Below are 15684 nucleotides of genomic sequence, written 5' to 3'. Positions count from 1 at the left end.
AAAATGTGTCAAATGGTCTATGAACCAAGTGTATAGTGCCCCATGATCATATTAATGTACACAGCTATGATTTAATAAAAAAATAAATAAAAATAAAAAATAGAAAAAACAAACAAACAACAACAACAAAAAAACCCAGTCGGGTGCCCTGCGGCTTCCCGAGGCTGAGGCAACAAGATGTCTGTCTGAGTCCGGGTGTGCTATGAAGCCATTGCACTCCGCTCAGGGCATAGGGTGGGACTGTGTCTCAACAACAACAGCAAAAACAAACAAACAAAAAAAAAAACCCAAACCCCCCCAAGGAAATAAAAAGAAAATGAAAAGGAGATTTAAAAACGACGACAGGGTTTCATGTGGAGCAAGACCAAAACTGTTATTTTTTTAAAAATGCTTTCTGTCCTGCACCCTAGGTTTGATAGCTGAAGGCATCTTTGAGGCTGCTGTAATGTCTGTATTTCTGCAACAGGAAAGCCAGAAGATTGAGTCCCAAGGGATAAAGATGTGACAAATCAGAGCCAAACTGCTCTGGTCCACTGGGGGAAAGTGTCTTTGCCATGGGCCTGATCCGTCTCTGAAGTGTGTGCCTACTCGTCATTTCAGAGGCTGGGGGGAGGAAGGAAGCTGGGTCCACATCTGGGGAGCAGTACCAACCTGAACGAGCAGAGCCTCAAGGAGAGGGGGTAACCAGGTGATGCTTGAAGCTGCTGTCTGGACTCCGGGGTGCCAAGTGACACTCAAATGAAGGGACTGGGCTTTCTGCTGCTGGTACTGGCTTGAATGGTGGTTCTCTGGATTTTAAAGAACAAAAGTCCCCTAGAAGAGGACCTTGAGACATGATCATGCACACGTACACATGTGCTAGCACTACTACTGTAAGGATACATACCACACATGAGCTGTCCTTGAACTCCAGAAGGCGACTGGGAAATTTCTTACAGAATGAGTCCCACCTCCCCAAGGTAAAGGTCATTGCTGCTTTCCCACAGCCCCCCTGGCAGCAAGGCCTGTCCCATGGGCTGAGTCAATTAGAAGCACCAGGACAATCATGGCTTCATAGGAAAAGGTACGAGGAAGCCAGAGCCGCACAGACCCCAGTTTGGGGCAAGGGTTAAGGGGACAGTTGTGGGGCTTCTGGAATCCAGCACCCAGTGCCAGCAGTTTATGGTGTCTATGAGGGGGGTGGCCGCCATGGGTGCCCCACTGGAGCAGCCACCACCCCTGAAAAGAGCCTGTGAGTCTCATAATGCCCTTTTGTGTTTAATCCAGCTAGAGTGGTTGCGTGCGTGTCTGCTTGTGTGTGCTTAAATTTGGCTCCTCCTGTGCTAACATTGTGCTCAGCCTCAGAGCCCTCTGACCTGGCTTCATGTGACTCCTGTCTCCCTGGACAACAACCAGCCTCAACTGAGCATCTTTTGAGTGCAGACACCATGTCCTCTCTTTCTACAACTGGGCAGGAACGAGGCTGTAAGCCCTGGCTAACTTTCTCCTAGTTTACTTTCCCTCTCCCCAGACTGCATTGCAAAAGCAGCTATTTCTGTCCGGACCAACCACTTCACCTCCCCTTTGTCCTCCTCTCTTGCAATTCCTGCTGTTTCTAATGATTGCCAACAATACAGTTTGGTTTTGGTCCAGCATCACCTAGCATTAAAAAGGGGCCCTGAGGGCATGAGTGTGTGTGTGTGTCTGTGTGTATGTATGTATGCGAAAGAGAGAGAGAGAGAAACTGGTCCGGTGACTCCCAGCCCATAAATTCTGAAATGATGACTCCCTGATAAACCTATTGACATAGTGTTTTCCCTTTTCCCATAATTACAGGAATATATTGCCTGTATTTTTATTCATGTAGAGGTCTTTCTTTTCTTTCTTTTCTTTCTTTCTTTCTTTCCTTCGTTCTTTCTTTCTTTCTTTTTTATTTCTTTCTTTTTTTGGGGGGGAGGAGAATGAAATTTTCTAAATTCAGCTTTTCCTGACTCCTTAATAGGTAGTGTTTACTAAGCACTCAATAGGAACAAGCACTTGACCTGTATTGACTCATGTGAGTCTCACACCAATCCCGTGTAGGAGATAAACTTTATTATTATCTCTATTTTACAGGTGAAAAAACTGAGGCTGGAGACTATAAAAGTCAGGAGTCTTTTTGTTACAACTAACTGGAATTCAGCTCATAAAGAAAAAGAAAGAGGAGGGCAGCGCCTGTGGCTCAAAGGGGTAAGGCGCCAGCCCCATATGCTGGAGGTGGTGGGTTCAAACCCAGCCCCGGCCAAAAACTGCAAAAAAAAAAAAAAAAGAAGAAGAAAGAGGAGAAAAGGGAGGAGGAGGAGAAGGAAACCAAAGAAAGCAAGAAGAATTATACTGGCAAAAAAAAAAAAATACTGGCTCAGTTAAGCAAAAGTCCAGGAGATGACTCTAGTTTTAAGCACACTTATGTCCAAGCGTCCAAGCCTCTTGTTTGGGCATCTCTCTTTGCCTCTGACTCTTTTATGAATTGGCCTTGTTTCAGGAAGCCCATCCATCTCCTAGTGGAAGCAAAGAGGCCACAGCAGCTCTTGTTTGCTTTCTACCAACTTAGCCACTCTTTTCAACACTGCTGGCAGACTTTCCAAGGATGGTTTGTGTTGGCAGGGCTGGAATCACATGTCCATCTGGAATTGAACCGAGATTGAGGAAGGGAAGGTTCCACAGAGGAAAGTCAGAGTGTGGAGACCAAAAGACAGGAAAGGGATTCTGGGAGGGCTAACAAAGGGGGCCCTGTTAAGTGGAAGAGAAAATGGAATTTCCAAATTCAAAGCCAGGTGTGACTTTGGAATCTGCTGTGACCTCATCTGAGGTCCATGAATGGTCCAGGAGATTTGGCTCTTGTCCTGGTTTTGTCATTAATTGGCCAGGTTGATCTTATAGACTCAACCACTGGGAGCCCCACTTTTCCCATTTGCAAAATAGAAATAATGATAACTGTCTAGATAACCTCATTGAAGTTATTGTAGAAATCAAATTAGGCCAAGAATCAAAAAGGACTTTGAAGAAGCAAATATAAAGTACTAGTGGCAGTGCCAAAAAAATGTGTACACATTTTAAGAAAGGAAAAACCTGCATTAAAATTGTTTTATTTTAACTATATTAAAATATATTGAGTATATATACCAATTATACATATATACCATTAACAAAAGTTGAATACGAGTCATGTTTAAGCACCTGTTATAATTGCAGAAGTTAAACATGACTTAAGTATTACAAATTTAATACAGTTTTTTCCTTTTTTAAAATGTCTATGCATTGTTTTGGCATGCTTTGTATATTATTCTTATGTATACCCACCATTTTGTTTGTTAAAATGAGCTTAAAATATTCTGTATTTTCCTATATCCTCTTCCTATGTTCCTTCCAAAAACTCATTACAAAAGCAATACACCCTATAAGCAATTTGAAAACACAGAGAAGAGGCTCGGCGCCCATAGCACAGTGGTTATGGTGCCGGCCACATGCACTGAGGCTGGTGGGTTTGAACCCAGCCCGGGCCAGCTAAACAACAATGACAATCACAACAAAAAACAGCCAGGCATTGTGGCGGGCGCCTGTAGTCCAGCTACTTGGGAGGCTAAGGCAAGAGAATCGCTTGGGCCCAGGAGTTTGAGGTTGCTGTGAGCTGTGACACCATGGCACTCTACCGAGGGCAACATAGTGAGACTCTGTCTCAAAAAAAAAAAAAAAAGAAAAGAAAGAAAGAAAATATGGAGAAAAAAAAAGAAGCAAAATAAAGAAAAAACACTCATCATCCCACTGTCTTAAAATAACTACCGTCAATATTTTGGCGTTCTTTCTTCTCGTCTCTTCTTCTGTACGTATGCCCACATGTATGGTTTTTCTAAATAAAAATGAGGTCATATCATAATATTCTTTCACAACCTGCTTTTTCTTCCTAAATAATGTTGGGATCATTTTATGTAGCACTAAATATTTTCCACAACACCAATTTAATAGCAGAATGGTTTTCCGTTGTTTAACAAAATGCCTCTTGTTAGACATTCAATTATTTTAATTTTTTCTCTATTAGCAAAAATCCTACAGTAAAAAAATTGTATATGAATATGTATATCTTATATATTCACATACAAATATTTTTCCTTAGAAAATTTTTTACATATGGAATTTCTGAGCACACATAAGGGATGCTTTGCAGCTTGCTCATTCGGCTTGGTCTGCTGTGGCCTCCAGGATGGCCTCCAGTGCAGGGTGCTTCCTAGTATTTATCCTCTTGTGTGTGGTTCTTTCCCTTTGAATCCAGGCTGGGCCTGTGTCCTATGTTTAAGTAATACAGTGCAGCAGAAGTGGCACTATGTGACTTTGTAAGCCAGGCCATAAGGCTATCTAATGAAACTTCATGAAAGACTCCACAAGGAACCACCCCGCTAAGCCCTGTCAATTCACAGAACCATGAGAGATAGTATCAAATTTTTGTTATACGGCACTAGCTTTGGGAGTCTGTTGTTACACAGTAATGGAATAGCAAGACATTTGCCAAATTTCTTTCCCATATCCTGAACCTTGGAGTCAGTCTAAAGCTTAACAGTTAAAGTTATGGCTTAGGAACCAGACAGCTTGGTTCTCAATTTTTACCACCACCCCTTAGCAGCTATATGAGCTTGCTTAAATGATTAAAATCTCTGAAACTTACTATACTAATGAGTAAAATAGGCATGAGGATAGTACCTGCCTCGTGGCACTGCTGCTGGGAGGATCAAATTAGATAATGCATGTCAGGTTCTTAGCACAATATCTGGCACAGAGTCCTCAGTACTTTTCAACGACAATAGGCGTGATAACTTCCACTGATGAAACACCTCACTTATTTTGCTTTCCTAATTAAATTTCTTAAGAGTATATATAAAATGGCCCTAATTTTTGCCTTGGCCACTGTCACTGTAATGCCTTCTCTGCATATGCAAGGGACTGTCAACACTTTTAATCTTAGAAATGTAGTTGTAGCTAAAAATCTCAAACCCAAGTATTTTAAGGCTTTTTAAGTGAGTTTCCAAAAGTCAGTTTCCTTAAAGAAATGTTTTACACAGGTTGATGTCATTGATCCAATATTTACTTTATTTATGGCCACATTCTGAAGGTCTGCTTTATAGTCTCTTTCACACCCATGTTTGTTTAAAGATTGAATCATACTTCTTGTTTCCTGATGATTCTACCGGAAATTCTAAAGATAAAAGCCAAGCAATTCTTAGACACAAATGGTTGAAATCATTGTTTCTGAAAGAAACAATTCAATTGCTTTAAAAGTATCTACTGAGCATCTACTATGTGCCAGACCCTAATCTAGGCATGAGAGTTGGGAAGGAAGGCATCCTCTGACCTTAAGCTATAGGGCTGAGCACAGTGGCTTATGCCTGTAATACTCGTATCAGGGGAGGCCAAGGGAGGAGGATCACTTGAGGCCAGGAGTTCAAGACCAGCCTCAGCAATAGTGAGAACCCATCTCTACTAAAAAATAGAAAAATTAGCCTGGAGTGGTGGCAGCCGTATGTTGTCCCAGCTATTCCAAAGGCTGAGACAGGAGGATGGCTTGAGCCCAGGAGTTTGAGGTTGCTATGAGCCGTGATTATGCCCTAGCACTCCAGCCCAGGAGACAGACTGAGACCCTATATCAAAATAAATAAATAAGTAAATAAAAATTTAAAAAAGAAGGTACAGTCTGTTTGGGGTGAGCTGGGTGGGGAGGGAGTGACAGGCTGGTGGAAGATGACTGCAACCCTGAGAGAAACGTGCCGTGGAAGAGTCCACAGGGGCGAAAACATGATTTCTTTCCTTTCCCTTCTTGGGTTGTTAGCTAAGGCGCTCTCCTGAAAACAAAAGTCAGATTAACAAAAGAAACACAAGCAGACGTTTATTAAGACGTGCTGCACCCATTACAGGGAGACGCTTCAGTTTAAAAGCATTTCTTTCTCAAGACAGCGGCTTAGAGGCTTTGCTTTAGTATTTTGACAAAAAAGCCATAAATCTTACCTGATGACAAGACCAAGGAGAGAGCAGGTCCAGCCTTTTAAAAGGTGGGAAATGCAGGAAGGGGGGGGAACTGTTCCCAGATTCCTCTGGTGCCTTCAGTGGAAAGACAAGCAAGCACGGTCCTCAGTGAGGAAGGACCATGTCCTGCCATCAGGTAAGAGGCTGGCAGAGGCCTCCCTGTGTTGTCAGTGTCTAAACTAAACAATCCTCAGGATTTGGAAGGAAAAGCTCTTGGTTCCCTTCAAGGCCAGGGAACCCCAGAGCAGGAGAGCCCGCCCGACCACATCTTTAGCCAGGCTTGCCATCCCGGTAGGGGAGCAAGTGGAAATGGGTGGAGGGGCAGAATCCCACCCCGCCGCCATCCTGCAGCTTCTCCTTGCTGACACCTGCGATGGCCGTGTGCGGCACATTCCACGTGCCCATCATGCTGTTTCCTTCCTGGGCAGGTGGCCCTTCCCAGCCACCTTCGCAGCAGGTGGGGCTCTGGGACTGAGTCCTGACCAATAGGAATGTGAGCAGAGCTGCATTGCTTCCAGTCTGGCAAGTTAAAAAAAGACTAGTGCACACTTTCATCTCGCTTTCCGTGCTGTGATGACACTGGAGGCCATATGTTCTACGTGTATAGCTACAAGGGGAAAGAGTGGGAGGTGAGCAAGCACTGTACGCAGTTAGGCCCTGGAGAGTCCAGGCTTATTTGTTATCAACGCCGAGCTTAGCCCATCCTCATATACTACGTATCCATTTCTAGTCAATGACACGTAGGGACATGTACTATGGAGGTTCTGTATAGATCTTTCCATATCTGATGCATGGACTTTTCAATAAAAGAGAGAAGCACATAAGGATGTTCACTCATTACCCCGGCTAGCTGTGTTCTTCTTGTTTTTTGAGAAGTTCTGTTAGAGTGTGATGTTGGGGACCACAGCAGCCCTGAAGAACATGAGGAGGGGACCAATAGAATCTTGGAGATGAGAGCTCAGAGCCCAATATTCTGAAACTGTTGGTCTAAACTGGGAATGCCTGATTCTATACTTCTTTCTTAAAAAAATAATAAATGTCCAGATGGTGATGGGCAGGGCCTGTGGCTCAGTGGGTGGGGTGCTGGCCCCATATACCAAAGGTAGCAGGTTCAGACCCAGCCCTGGCCAAAATGCAACAGAAAGATGGCCAGGCGTTGTGGTGGGCGCCTGTGGTCCCAGCTTCTCAGGAGGCTGAGGCAGGAGAATCACCTTGGCCCAGGAATTGGAGGTTGCTGTGAGCTGGGTGATGTCACGGCACTCTACTGTGGGGTAAAAAGTGAGACTCTGTCTCTACAAAAAAAAAAAAAAAAAAATAATAATAATAAATATCCGGATGGTGACTTATTTGCATTTGAACACAACTGCATTGACAATAGCTTCAAATGAGGATGAGGAATGTGGTTATAATGGACATCCATGGCTCAGCGCCTGTGCCTCAAGCAGCTAAGGCACCAGCCACACACCTGAGCTGGTGGGCTCCAATCCAGCCAGGGCCTGCCAAACAACAATGACGGCTACAACCAAAAAATAGCTGTGTGTTGTGGCTGGCGCCTATAGTCCCAGCTACTTGGGGGAGGCTAAGGCAAGAGAATCACTTGAGCCCAGGAGTTGTAGGTTGCTGTGAGCTGTGATGTCACAGCACTCTACCCAGGGTGACAGCTTGAGGCTCTGTCTTAAAAAAAAAAAAGGACATTGGGTGGCGCCTGTGGCTCAAGGAGTAGGGCGCCGGTCCCATATGCCGGAGGTGGTGGGTTCAAACCTAGCCCCAGCCAAAAAAAAAAAAGGACATCCATTATATACACACACACACACATATACACACATACACACAGAGGGTACAAAAAAAAGTATACACATTCTGAAACAGGAAAAAACTGTATAAAATTGTAATACTCAATATATATTGATAATGTTTGTTACTTGCATATTGAATCTTGTATCTCTTATGATCGCAGAAGTCAAATGTAACTTGAGTATTACAATTTTAATACATTTTTCTTAAGTTTTTTGGTAGCCACTGTATATATACACACTGTAGTATATACGCATTACTGCACGTGTGTATATGTACAGATATATACATATATATAGAAAGGTAAAAGGAATGGAGGTTCTTGGGGGCAGATAATGTCACTCTTTCCTCTCATGCTATCCCTACCTCCACCAACAATATAGCTGCTGCTAAAAAATAAAAATAACCCCAGACAGTATTTCCCATGTGCAATGTGTTTTCACGTATATATTCTGGCTTTAAGGTGAAAGAAGACAGCATAATGTAGGGTGCTCAGCTTCCAGAGCAGACACACTCCGGTTCATATCGTGACTCTGCCACGTAGCTCTCTCACCTGCATAACAGAGCGATTACAGACGCTCCCATATACTGTCACTGTAAAAATAAAATGACGTGGCACATATGAAGTGTTTTACATCACTGGGGACGCTAGAAACACTTAATGTACAGGATTAGACTTTGATTTTCTTTCTTTCTTTTTTTTTGTGGTTTTTGGCCGGGGCTGGGTTTGAACCCGCCACGGCCGGCATACGGGACCAACGCCCTACTCCTTGAGCCACAGGTGCCTCTTTCTTTCTTTCTTTCTTTCTTTCTTTCTTTCTTTCTTTCTTTCTTTCTTTCTTTCTTTCTTTCTTTCTTTCTTTCTTTCTTTCTTTCTTTCCTTCCTTCCTTCCTTCCTTCCTTCCTTCCTTCCTTCCTTCCTTCCTTCCTTCCTTCCTTCCTTCCTTCCTTCCTTCCTTCCTTCCTTCCTTCCTTCCTTCCTTCCTTCCTTCCTTCCTTCCTTCCTTCCTTCCTCTCTTTCTCTCTTTCTCTCTCTCTCTCTTTCCTTACTTTCTTTTTGCTTTTATTACTTTATTTGATGTATCTGACAATCGCCAGTTCTTCTCATCCATGTTGACTGTCTATGGATTTTTGAAAGTGGTAACAGGTACATAGGTAACCTAAGGATAGAGCTTGTTTGGTCAATCTTCCATCCTCATTACATATCCTGGACAACTGCACGTGGATATGGTCTGAAATATTCCTTATTCCTTTGGCCCAGACAGCTCTGTTGAGCCTGGTATCAATGAGCACATCTGGAGTCCCATCTCCTTCATGGCAAATTTCTGGACCTCTTTGAGTGTCTAAGGGTCACACTTCTTGAAGTCCACTCCATGGATGTGCTTGTGAATGTTGATGCTGTATTCTCAGGTCACCATCTCATTGATGGCAGAACAGTCTTTCTCACCACCCTTCTTTGCAGGAGCCATTCTGCTGGGCCCACGTTGGAAAGGAAGAGTGCCAGGGATCGTGGACTTCACGTTTTTATAACACCCTGGGATGAAAGCTGTTGCAAGCATTAACATTCCTAGTTTGAAGATGAGGAAACTGAAGCTTAGGAAGGTTAAATGACTGGTTCAAAGTCAGAACCAGAATTTCAACCTGGGTCTGGTGCTTCCCATGTCAAAGCTCTTTCCATAATAGCAGGCTTCCCCAAAGTTGCCAAAGAAAAACAAAAGAAAATTTAAAATCTGAGGGGTTTCCTTTTTGATTTCCAATAAATATAATCATTTTTGTAAAGTTCATTTCTTTAAGAGAAGGAATTATTCCTGTAGCATGTATGCAATGATTTTTACATTTATTTACAGATTTAAATTTAACAAGTTGTTAAATTTATACCAATATACAATACACTCTACAAGTTTTTTTCTCACAGCTTACCACTTACCTCTGCCTTACAAAAACCAAGTGAAAAAGCACACCTGCGTAAACTGGGCAAGGTAGCATGTGTGATGTGCTGCATAATTTGTGACTCTACAGCAAAGCAGACGTTTTTCCTAAGTTTTTTCCGCTTTCGTTGAAACCTTTACTTTATTATCTCCTCTGATAGTTCAGCATTCAAAACAGTTTGCTTTCTGTGTCTTTGAGGTTGTGTGACTCTGAACATGAAGTTGCCAGGATAAGAAGGAACGCCCTTCACTGTCTCAGAATCTGTGTCAATGCTACTGCCCTTGCTCCACAGCCCATCCTCTGTCATCAGAAAGAGAGTGATACAACATAAGGCATGTTTTTCTGCTTAATGATTCACTTGCAGTATAAATCCAGGAACAAGCACTATCAACACTTGACCAGTATTTGTTTTCTTAAACCTAGCTCAGTCATTGCCTCATTCAGAAAGCCTGTCCCCTTTGACTTTGGGGGCACTTCTAATGGGGCCCTCGGCTCCCTGTGCTATCACTGATGTGCACAGACGTCCACCTGACCTGGCTCTACGAAGCCAGGCTCTGCTTTATTTGTGTTCATCCCTAGTAGCTTGCATGGCCCCTGGCCTGTTGCAGATAGATTGAATTTTTTTTTTTTTAAATATGGAACGCTTCATGAATTTGCGTGTCATCCTTGTGCAGGGGCCATGCTAATCTCTGCATCGTTACAATTTTAGTATGTGCTGCCGAAGTGAGCACCAGATAGATTGAATATTTACAGAATGAAATGATGAATCGATGTTTGGTACATTTCCTGAAATTCAGGAAACTTACGTGTAATACCTGTTATAACGTTTTAGTGGGAGATGTGATGGTCTTGGGTTAAATCAGTATTTTGAGCCTGGCAGGTGAAGGTGGAGGCCTTTATAGATGCTGACTCATTCTCTTTGGTTCATGCTCCCTGGTTACTTGGTTTGGATGAGACAAATTTGATTCTGAGTGTTTCTATCTACTTCTGAAGCATGGAGCACTCCCCAGGGATCAGTCTTCTCTGCCCTTTGTCATCTCTTGGAATTCTCTTTATGTACTCTATGCAAATCCCTAGTTTGGTCCTGACCTTTCACCCTCGTTTGGTTGTTACCACTAGATTGACAGACAGGAGACTGCCCTTGAATGTCTTGATATTTCTCACTCAACCACCCAAAGCCAAAAATCATCAGATTCAAACACAGAGGGTGCAGCACAGAGGAAAAAGAAAAAAGAGAACCAGGCCAATAAACCGCTGGATTTGCCTTAGGCAGACAAAACACTGTGGGTCTTGGAAAGAGTAGTGCCACTGAAATCCTGGCACACCAGCCAAGATGATTGGGGCGCCAACCACCACTGCCCTTGGGAATAGGGGCCCCCCTCCCTCTCCTGCAAATCTGCTCTGTGACCTTGGATAAGTGACTCGCTCTCAGAGACTTCCTTTCAACAGTGAGTCAAGGGTAGATTAGATCAGCAGTTTTCAGTCTCCAGTTAACTCCAGAATGCTTTGAGGAGCTTGTTAAAAGTGCATATCCCCCCCATTCTTATTTAGGAGATCCGGGGTAGGCTAAAAAAAAAAAAAAAAAAAAAATCAATGTTTTCAACTGTGAAGGTGAGAGGATTTCCTGAACCCTGAAGTAGATGATCTCACAATTCCCTTCTGGCCTTGATGTTCCCTCCATTTTCAGATTGGGGGAGCGGAGAGTAGCTAGGAAATGCTCTCAGGCAACTAGCTCTCTGTCCAAGAAGTATAGCCACAAAAGGCTGCAGGTGTAAGGGAATGTTCCGGAAGGGCCATATCCACTGTGTCACTCAGACAGCATGTTTAATTGAGCTGGTCATGAGGAGAACTCATTCCCGAGACAGCAGGCAGGCGCTGAGAACCTTTCTAGGTTCTCTCCCCATCTCAGACTGAGTCAATCACTCTGTTGCCCCATTCAGATGCTGCAAGCAAAAGTCACAAACTAAAAATGTGTTTTGGTCCATGGTGTTAAAATTATATTAGTCTATGACATTTAAAAGTGGGGAGATTTCATACTTGAAAGTTCCAGATTTCTCCAGGAAAATCTGAAAGATCAGCCACGTGGAACTCACGCGGTCCTGGGACGCCCAGGACTGGCATTGAGCAGCTGCGCCCCCTTTGGGTGAAAGCGCCCATTGCCCGCCCTAGTGGTCAGCTGCCTGCCTGACTCCGGCATGTTTCCAGGCGTCTGTAAGAGGTGGCTCTGGCACGCTAAAATTTACTCTGAGAAAAGCCCCAGAGCAGAGAATTGCTACATGATCTGCACATTGCCCGCCCCTGAGCATTATGGAGTTGTGTCAGATGATTTTTCATCCACATGGAAAGAGATTAAGAATTTGGTGGTATGGAACTCACTGCTGTTTATGGGAAGCTTGTCGCTGAGGTTATCAACCACTGTGTTACACAGTTTCTCTCAGTGGAGAGGCACTGGAGGAAAGAATTTCTTTGGCTTCAGTACCATGAGTGCTGTAATTCTATTTCTACAGAGAGGATCAGCTCTATTTTTCATTCCTACATATGGCATACAGGATTGTTTCTTGGTGTTAACACCTGTGAAGCTGAGGACCAAACTTCTCAGCAGCACACAGCACCTGGGCCATCTGTGCCAGTGGCTCCATTTTACTTCCCTAGACTTTTTTTTTCATTTTTTTTAATACTTAATTTTTATTCTATCTTAGCATAAGATTTGTATTTTTGTAGAAGTCGGTCCTTTGTCAAAGGGCTGGAGACAAGAAAGTCATTATACCACTTTTTGAACTTGGGAGCTTGCTTGGAGGGGTCTTGAGCAGGCCTGAGCTGGCCAGTGAACTCAAACCACACTGGCTGGGTAGGTTTGGACATGGAAACTGCTCAACAGGGAGGCCAGCAGCCTGAGCTCCACCATCTTGGGAGAGCCTTGGGGAAGAAAAAGAGTCACAACCTTGAATGAGCTGGCATTCGTGGAGCCGGGTTTACAAACAGCAACCATTGGGCTGACACCCACAGAAACACAGGAGAGATGGACAGATCCTGCCACCCACCCCTCCACCTCTTTGTGGCCTCAGGGAAACTGGAAGGTAATGGCCTGTCTCCCATAAACTCTGGCATAAGCTTCAGGATTTTGGCTCCCCCACCTCCTACCAGGATTCAACATTGATACAGTGACCACACCTAGACTAAAATCAAATAAACCAGGAATACAAGACTGGGTCTCCATGGCAACTAGACAGTAACTTCCTGTCTCCAACACAGGTAGAAGTAGTGTGCTTCTCTATTTTTTTGTTTCCTAACCCTAGGGTGCCACCTGGTGGTGTCCAGGCAATATATCATTTTATTACATTATATATATATATATATATATATATTTTTTTTTTTTTTTTTTAAATATCAAGGTTTCTATCTTTGTTATATGTTTTCCTGCATGCTTTTTTTTCTCTCCACTTTTCTTCCTTGGGGGGAGCTGTTTTCCTACTTTTCTCATCTTTCCCTCATAAGTCTCTCAAATGACAACCAAGATAACCTTTTTTAAACATTTTTATTTTGGTTCTGTATCATTCTGCTTTTTATTTCTAGGGCAGAGCCTTGTTCTAAGGTCTCGGCTGGGACACCTAGGCATTGGCCTGGCTCACAGAAGCCTCAAACCCCAGCTTTTGCCTCCCAAAGGACCATATTTGCAGGTCCCCGCCATGATACACGACTGATTTTTTTTTCTTTATTTATTAGAGGTAGAGTCTCGCTCTTGCTCAGCCCAGTAAGGAGCTCCTGACCTCAGGGATCCCTCCTGCCCCAGCCCCTCAGAGTCCTAGGGCTATGGGTGTAGGTCATTGTGTTCAGCTCAACTCCACTTTCTCTAACAATTTCTCTCTTTCCATCTTTCTTCTCTCCTTTAAATATATATTTTTTCCTTTTCTTCCTTCTCTTCTTTTCCTTTCATCCCTGTACCAAAAGGCCACTTCAACACCCAAGCACAGAGATAAGGAACGTTAAGAAGGAAGAAACGAGAGGAGTAAGTAGGGGAAGAAAGTGAACAAGAAGAAAACACCATGAGGAGGAACCAATAACAAATTTCTGGCAACATGAAAAATCACAACAGATCAATCCCTTCCCTCCAGGGGGGATCATGAAGCAGCTACCACACAGGATCCACCTATAAAGAAATTATGGAAATAACAAAAAGTCAATTTAGAGTATGGATGGCAAAAATGATGAAGGGAATTGAAGGTAAAGTAGAAAACCACCAAAAGGAAATTCAAAAATTGACCCAAGAAATGAATGAAAGACATATGAAAACAGAAAGGATATATCAGAACTTAAAGAACTGAAGGAGTCATTCAGGGAATTTACAGATGTAGTAGAAGGTTTCAGTAACAGATTCTAAAACATGGAGAAGAAAGAATCTCAGAGCAGAATAAGGCTCTTGAGCTAACTCAGTCATTTAAAGAGGCAGAAAAGAAGAATGTAAAAGCACAGCAATCTCTTAAAGAATGGTGGAACTTCATAAAGCATACAAACATAGGAATTACAGGCATGCGTGAAGGAATCCATACTTTTAGATTGTGCTGCTTCTCCTTCAGGGATATCTTTATCATAACAGAAAAATTCCAAAGAATCACCAAAGATTCACATTCCTTTTAGATGGATATTGAACCCCAGTTCATCTCAATACAGAGCATCTCCTAGACTCAGTGGTTCTCAACCTTCCTAATGCCGTGATGTATTTTCATTGTTACAAAGGGGTCGCACCCACAGGTTGAGAACTGCTGTCCTAGATACATTGTAATGAAACTGGTCAAGGTCAAAATGAAAAGCAAAATTCTTCAAACAGCCAGGAGTAAACATGAACTGACCTACAGGGGCAGATGTATCAGAGCTGACAGTGGATTTCTCAGCTGAAATTTTATAAGCCAGAAGAGACTGGGCTCTGACTTTCAACTTACTCAGAAAAAATAACTGCAGCCTAGGATCCTAAATCCTGCCAAACTAAGTTTCATATTTGATGAAGAAATAAAATCTTTTACAGACAAACAATCATCAAAGAAATTGCCACTATAATACCAGCTCTTCAGGAAGTACTCAGACCCATACTACACGCAGACCATCACGATGGACCACCAGCAAAGTAAAGACACCCAGAACAAAAGGCCAAAGCCTAGCTTCCACAATGTCCCAAATGATAAAACTAGGTGACAAAACACTGCAAAACAAGACAAACAGAACTCCACCATATTTATCAATTCTCTCAATAAATGTGAAGGGCTTGAATTCCCCACTGAAGAGGCACTGGCTGGCTAAAAAAGATATACACCAACTATATGATGTCTTTAGGAAATACATATAATCTCTAAGGACAAAATAAGACTCAGGTGAAGAGATGGAAAATATTTCAGGCAAATGGATGTCAGAAGAAAAAAAGTTACAATTTTATCTGCAGATACATGTGGATTTAAAGCAACAAAAGTTCTTAAAGAAAGAGATAGACTGGTCAAGGGAACAATACAAGAAGACACTGCAATTCTTTGATTTTTTTCTGAAGACATTTGATTCTACATACATATGTACCCAACATAAATCGTCCCAGATTTATAAAACGAACCCTTACCGGTCTGAACAATAATATATCCTACAACACCATAATAACTTGGGACTTTAACACCCCACTGACAGAATTAGACAAATCCTCTAAACAAAAACTAAACAAAAAAACAAGGAACTTAAATGTGATCTTAGAACAATTGGGCTTAATAGGCATATGGAGAACATACCATCCCAAAATTATTGAGTAATTTCAATAATTACTCATCAGTTGATGGATCTCATCAGCTCATGGATCATAGCCCAAAACTGATCATATCATAGGACCCAAATCAAACCTCAAAACAAAATTTAAAAAATAGAAATTATACCTGTACCTTTTCGGCCACAGAGAATAATGGT

General features: G+C 42.6%; 1 pseudogene; it reads right to left on the bottom strand.

The window, feature by feature from the left end:
* Positions 1 to 10379: 10379 nt before the first annotated feature.
* LOC128582755 (uncharacterized) lies at positions 10380 to 10479 on the bottom strand (annotated as a pseudogene).
* Between the last annotated feature and the right edge of the window lie 5205 nt (positions 10480 to 15684).

This window comes from Nycticebus coucang, chromosome 3, assembly GCF_027406575.1.
Source record: "Nycticebus coucang isolate mNycCou1 chromosome 3, mNycCou1.pri, whole genome shotgun sequence".
Taxonomy (NCBI): Eukaryota; Metazoa; Chordata; class Mammalia; order Primates; family Lorisidae; genus Nycticebus; species Nycticebus coucang.
The sequence above is the reverse complement of the archived record's forward strand: the minus strand, read 5'-3'. Positions and strand labels throughout refer to the sequence as shown.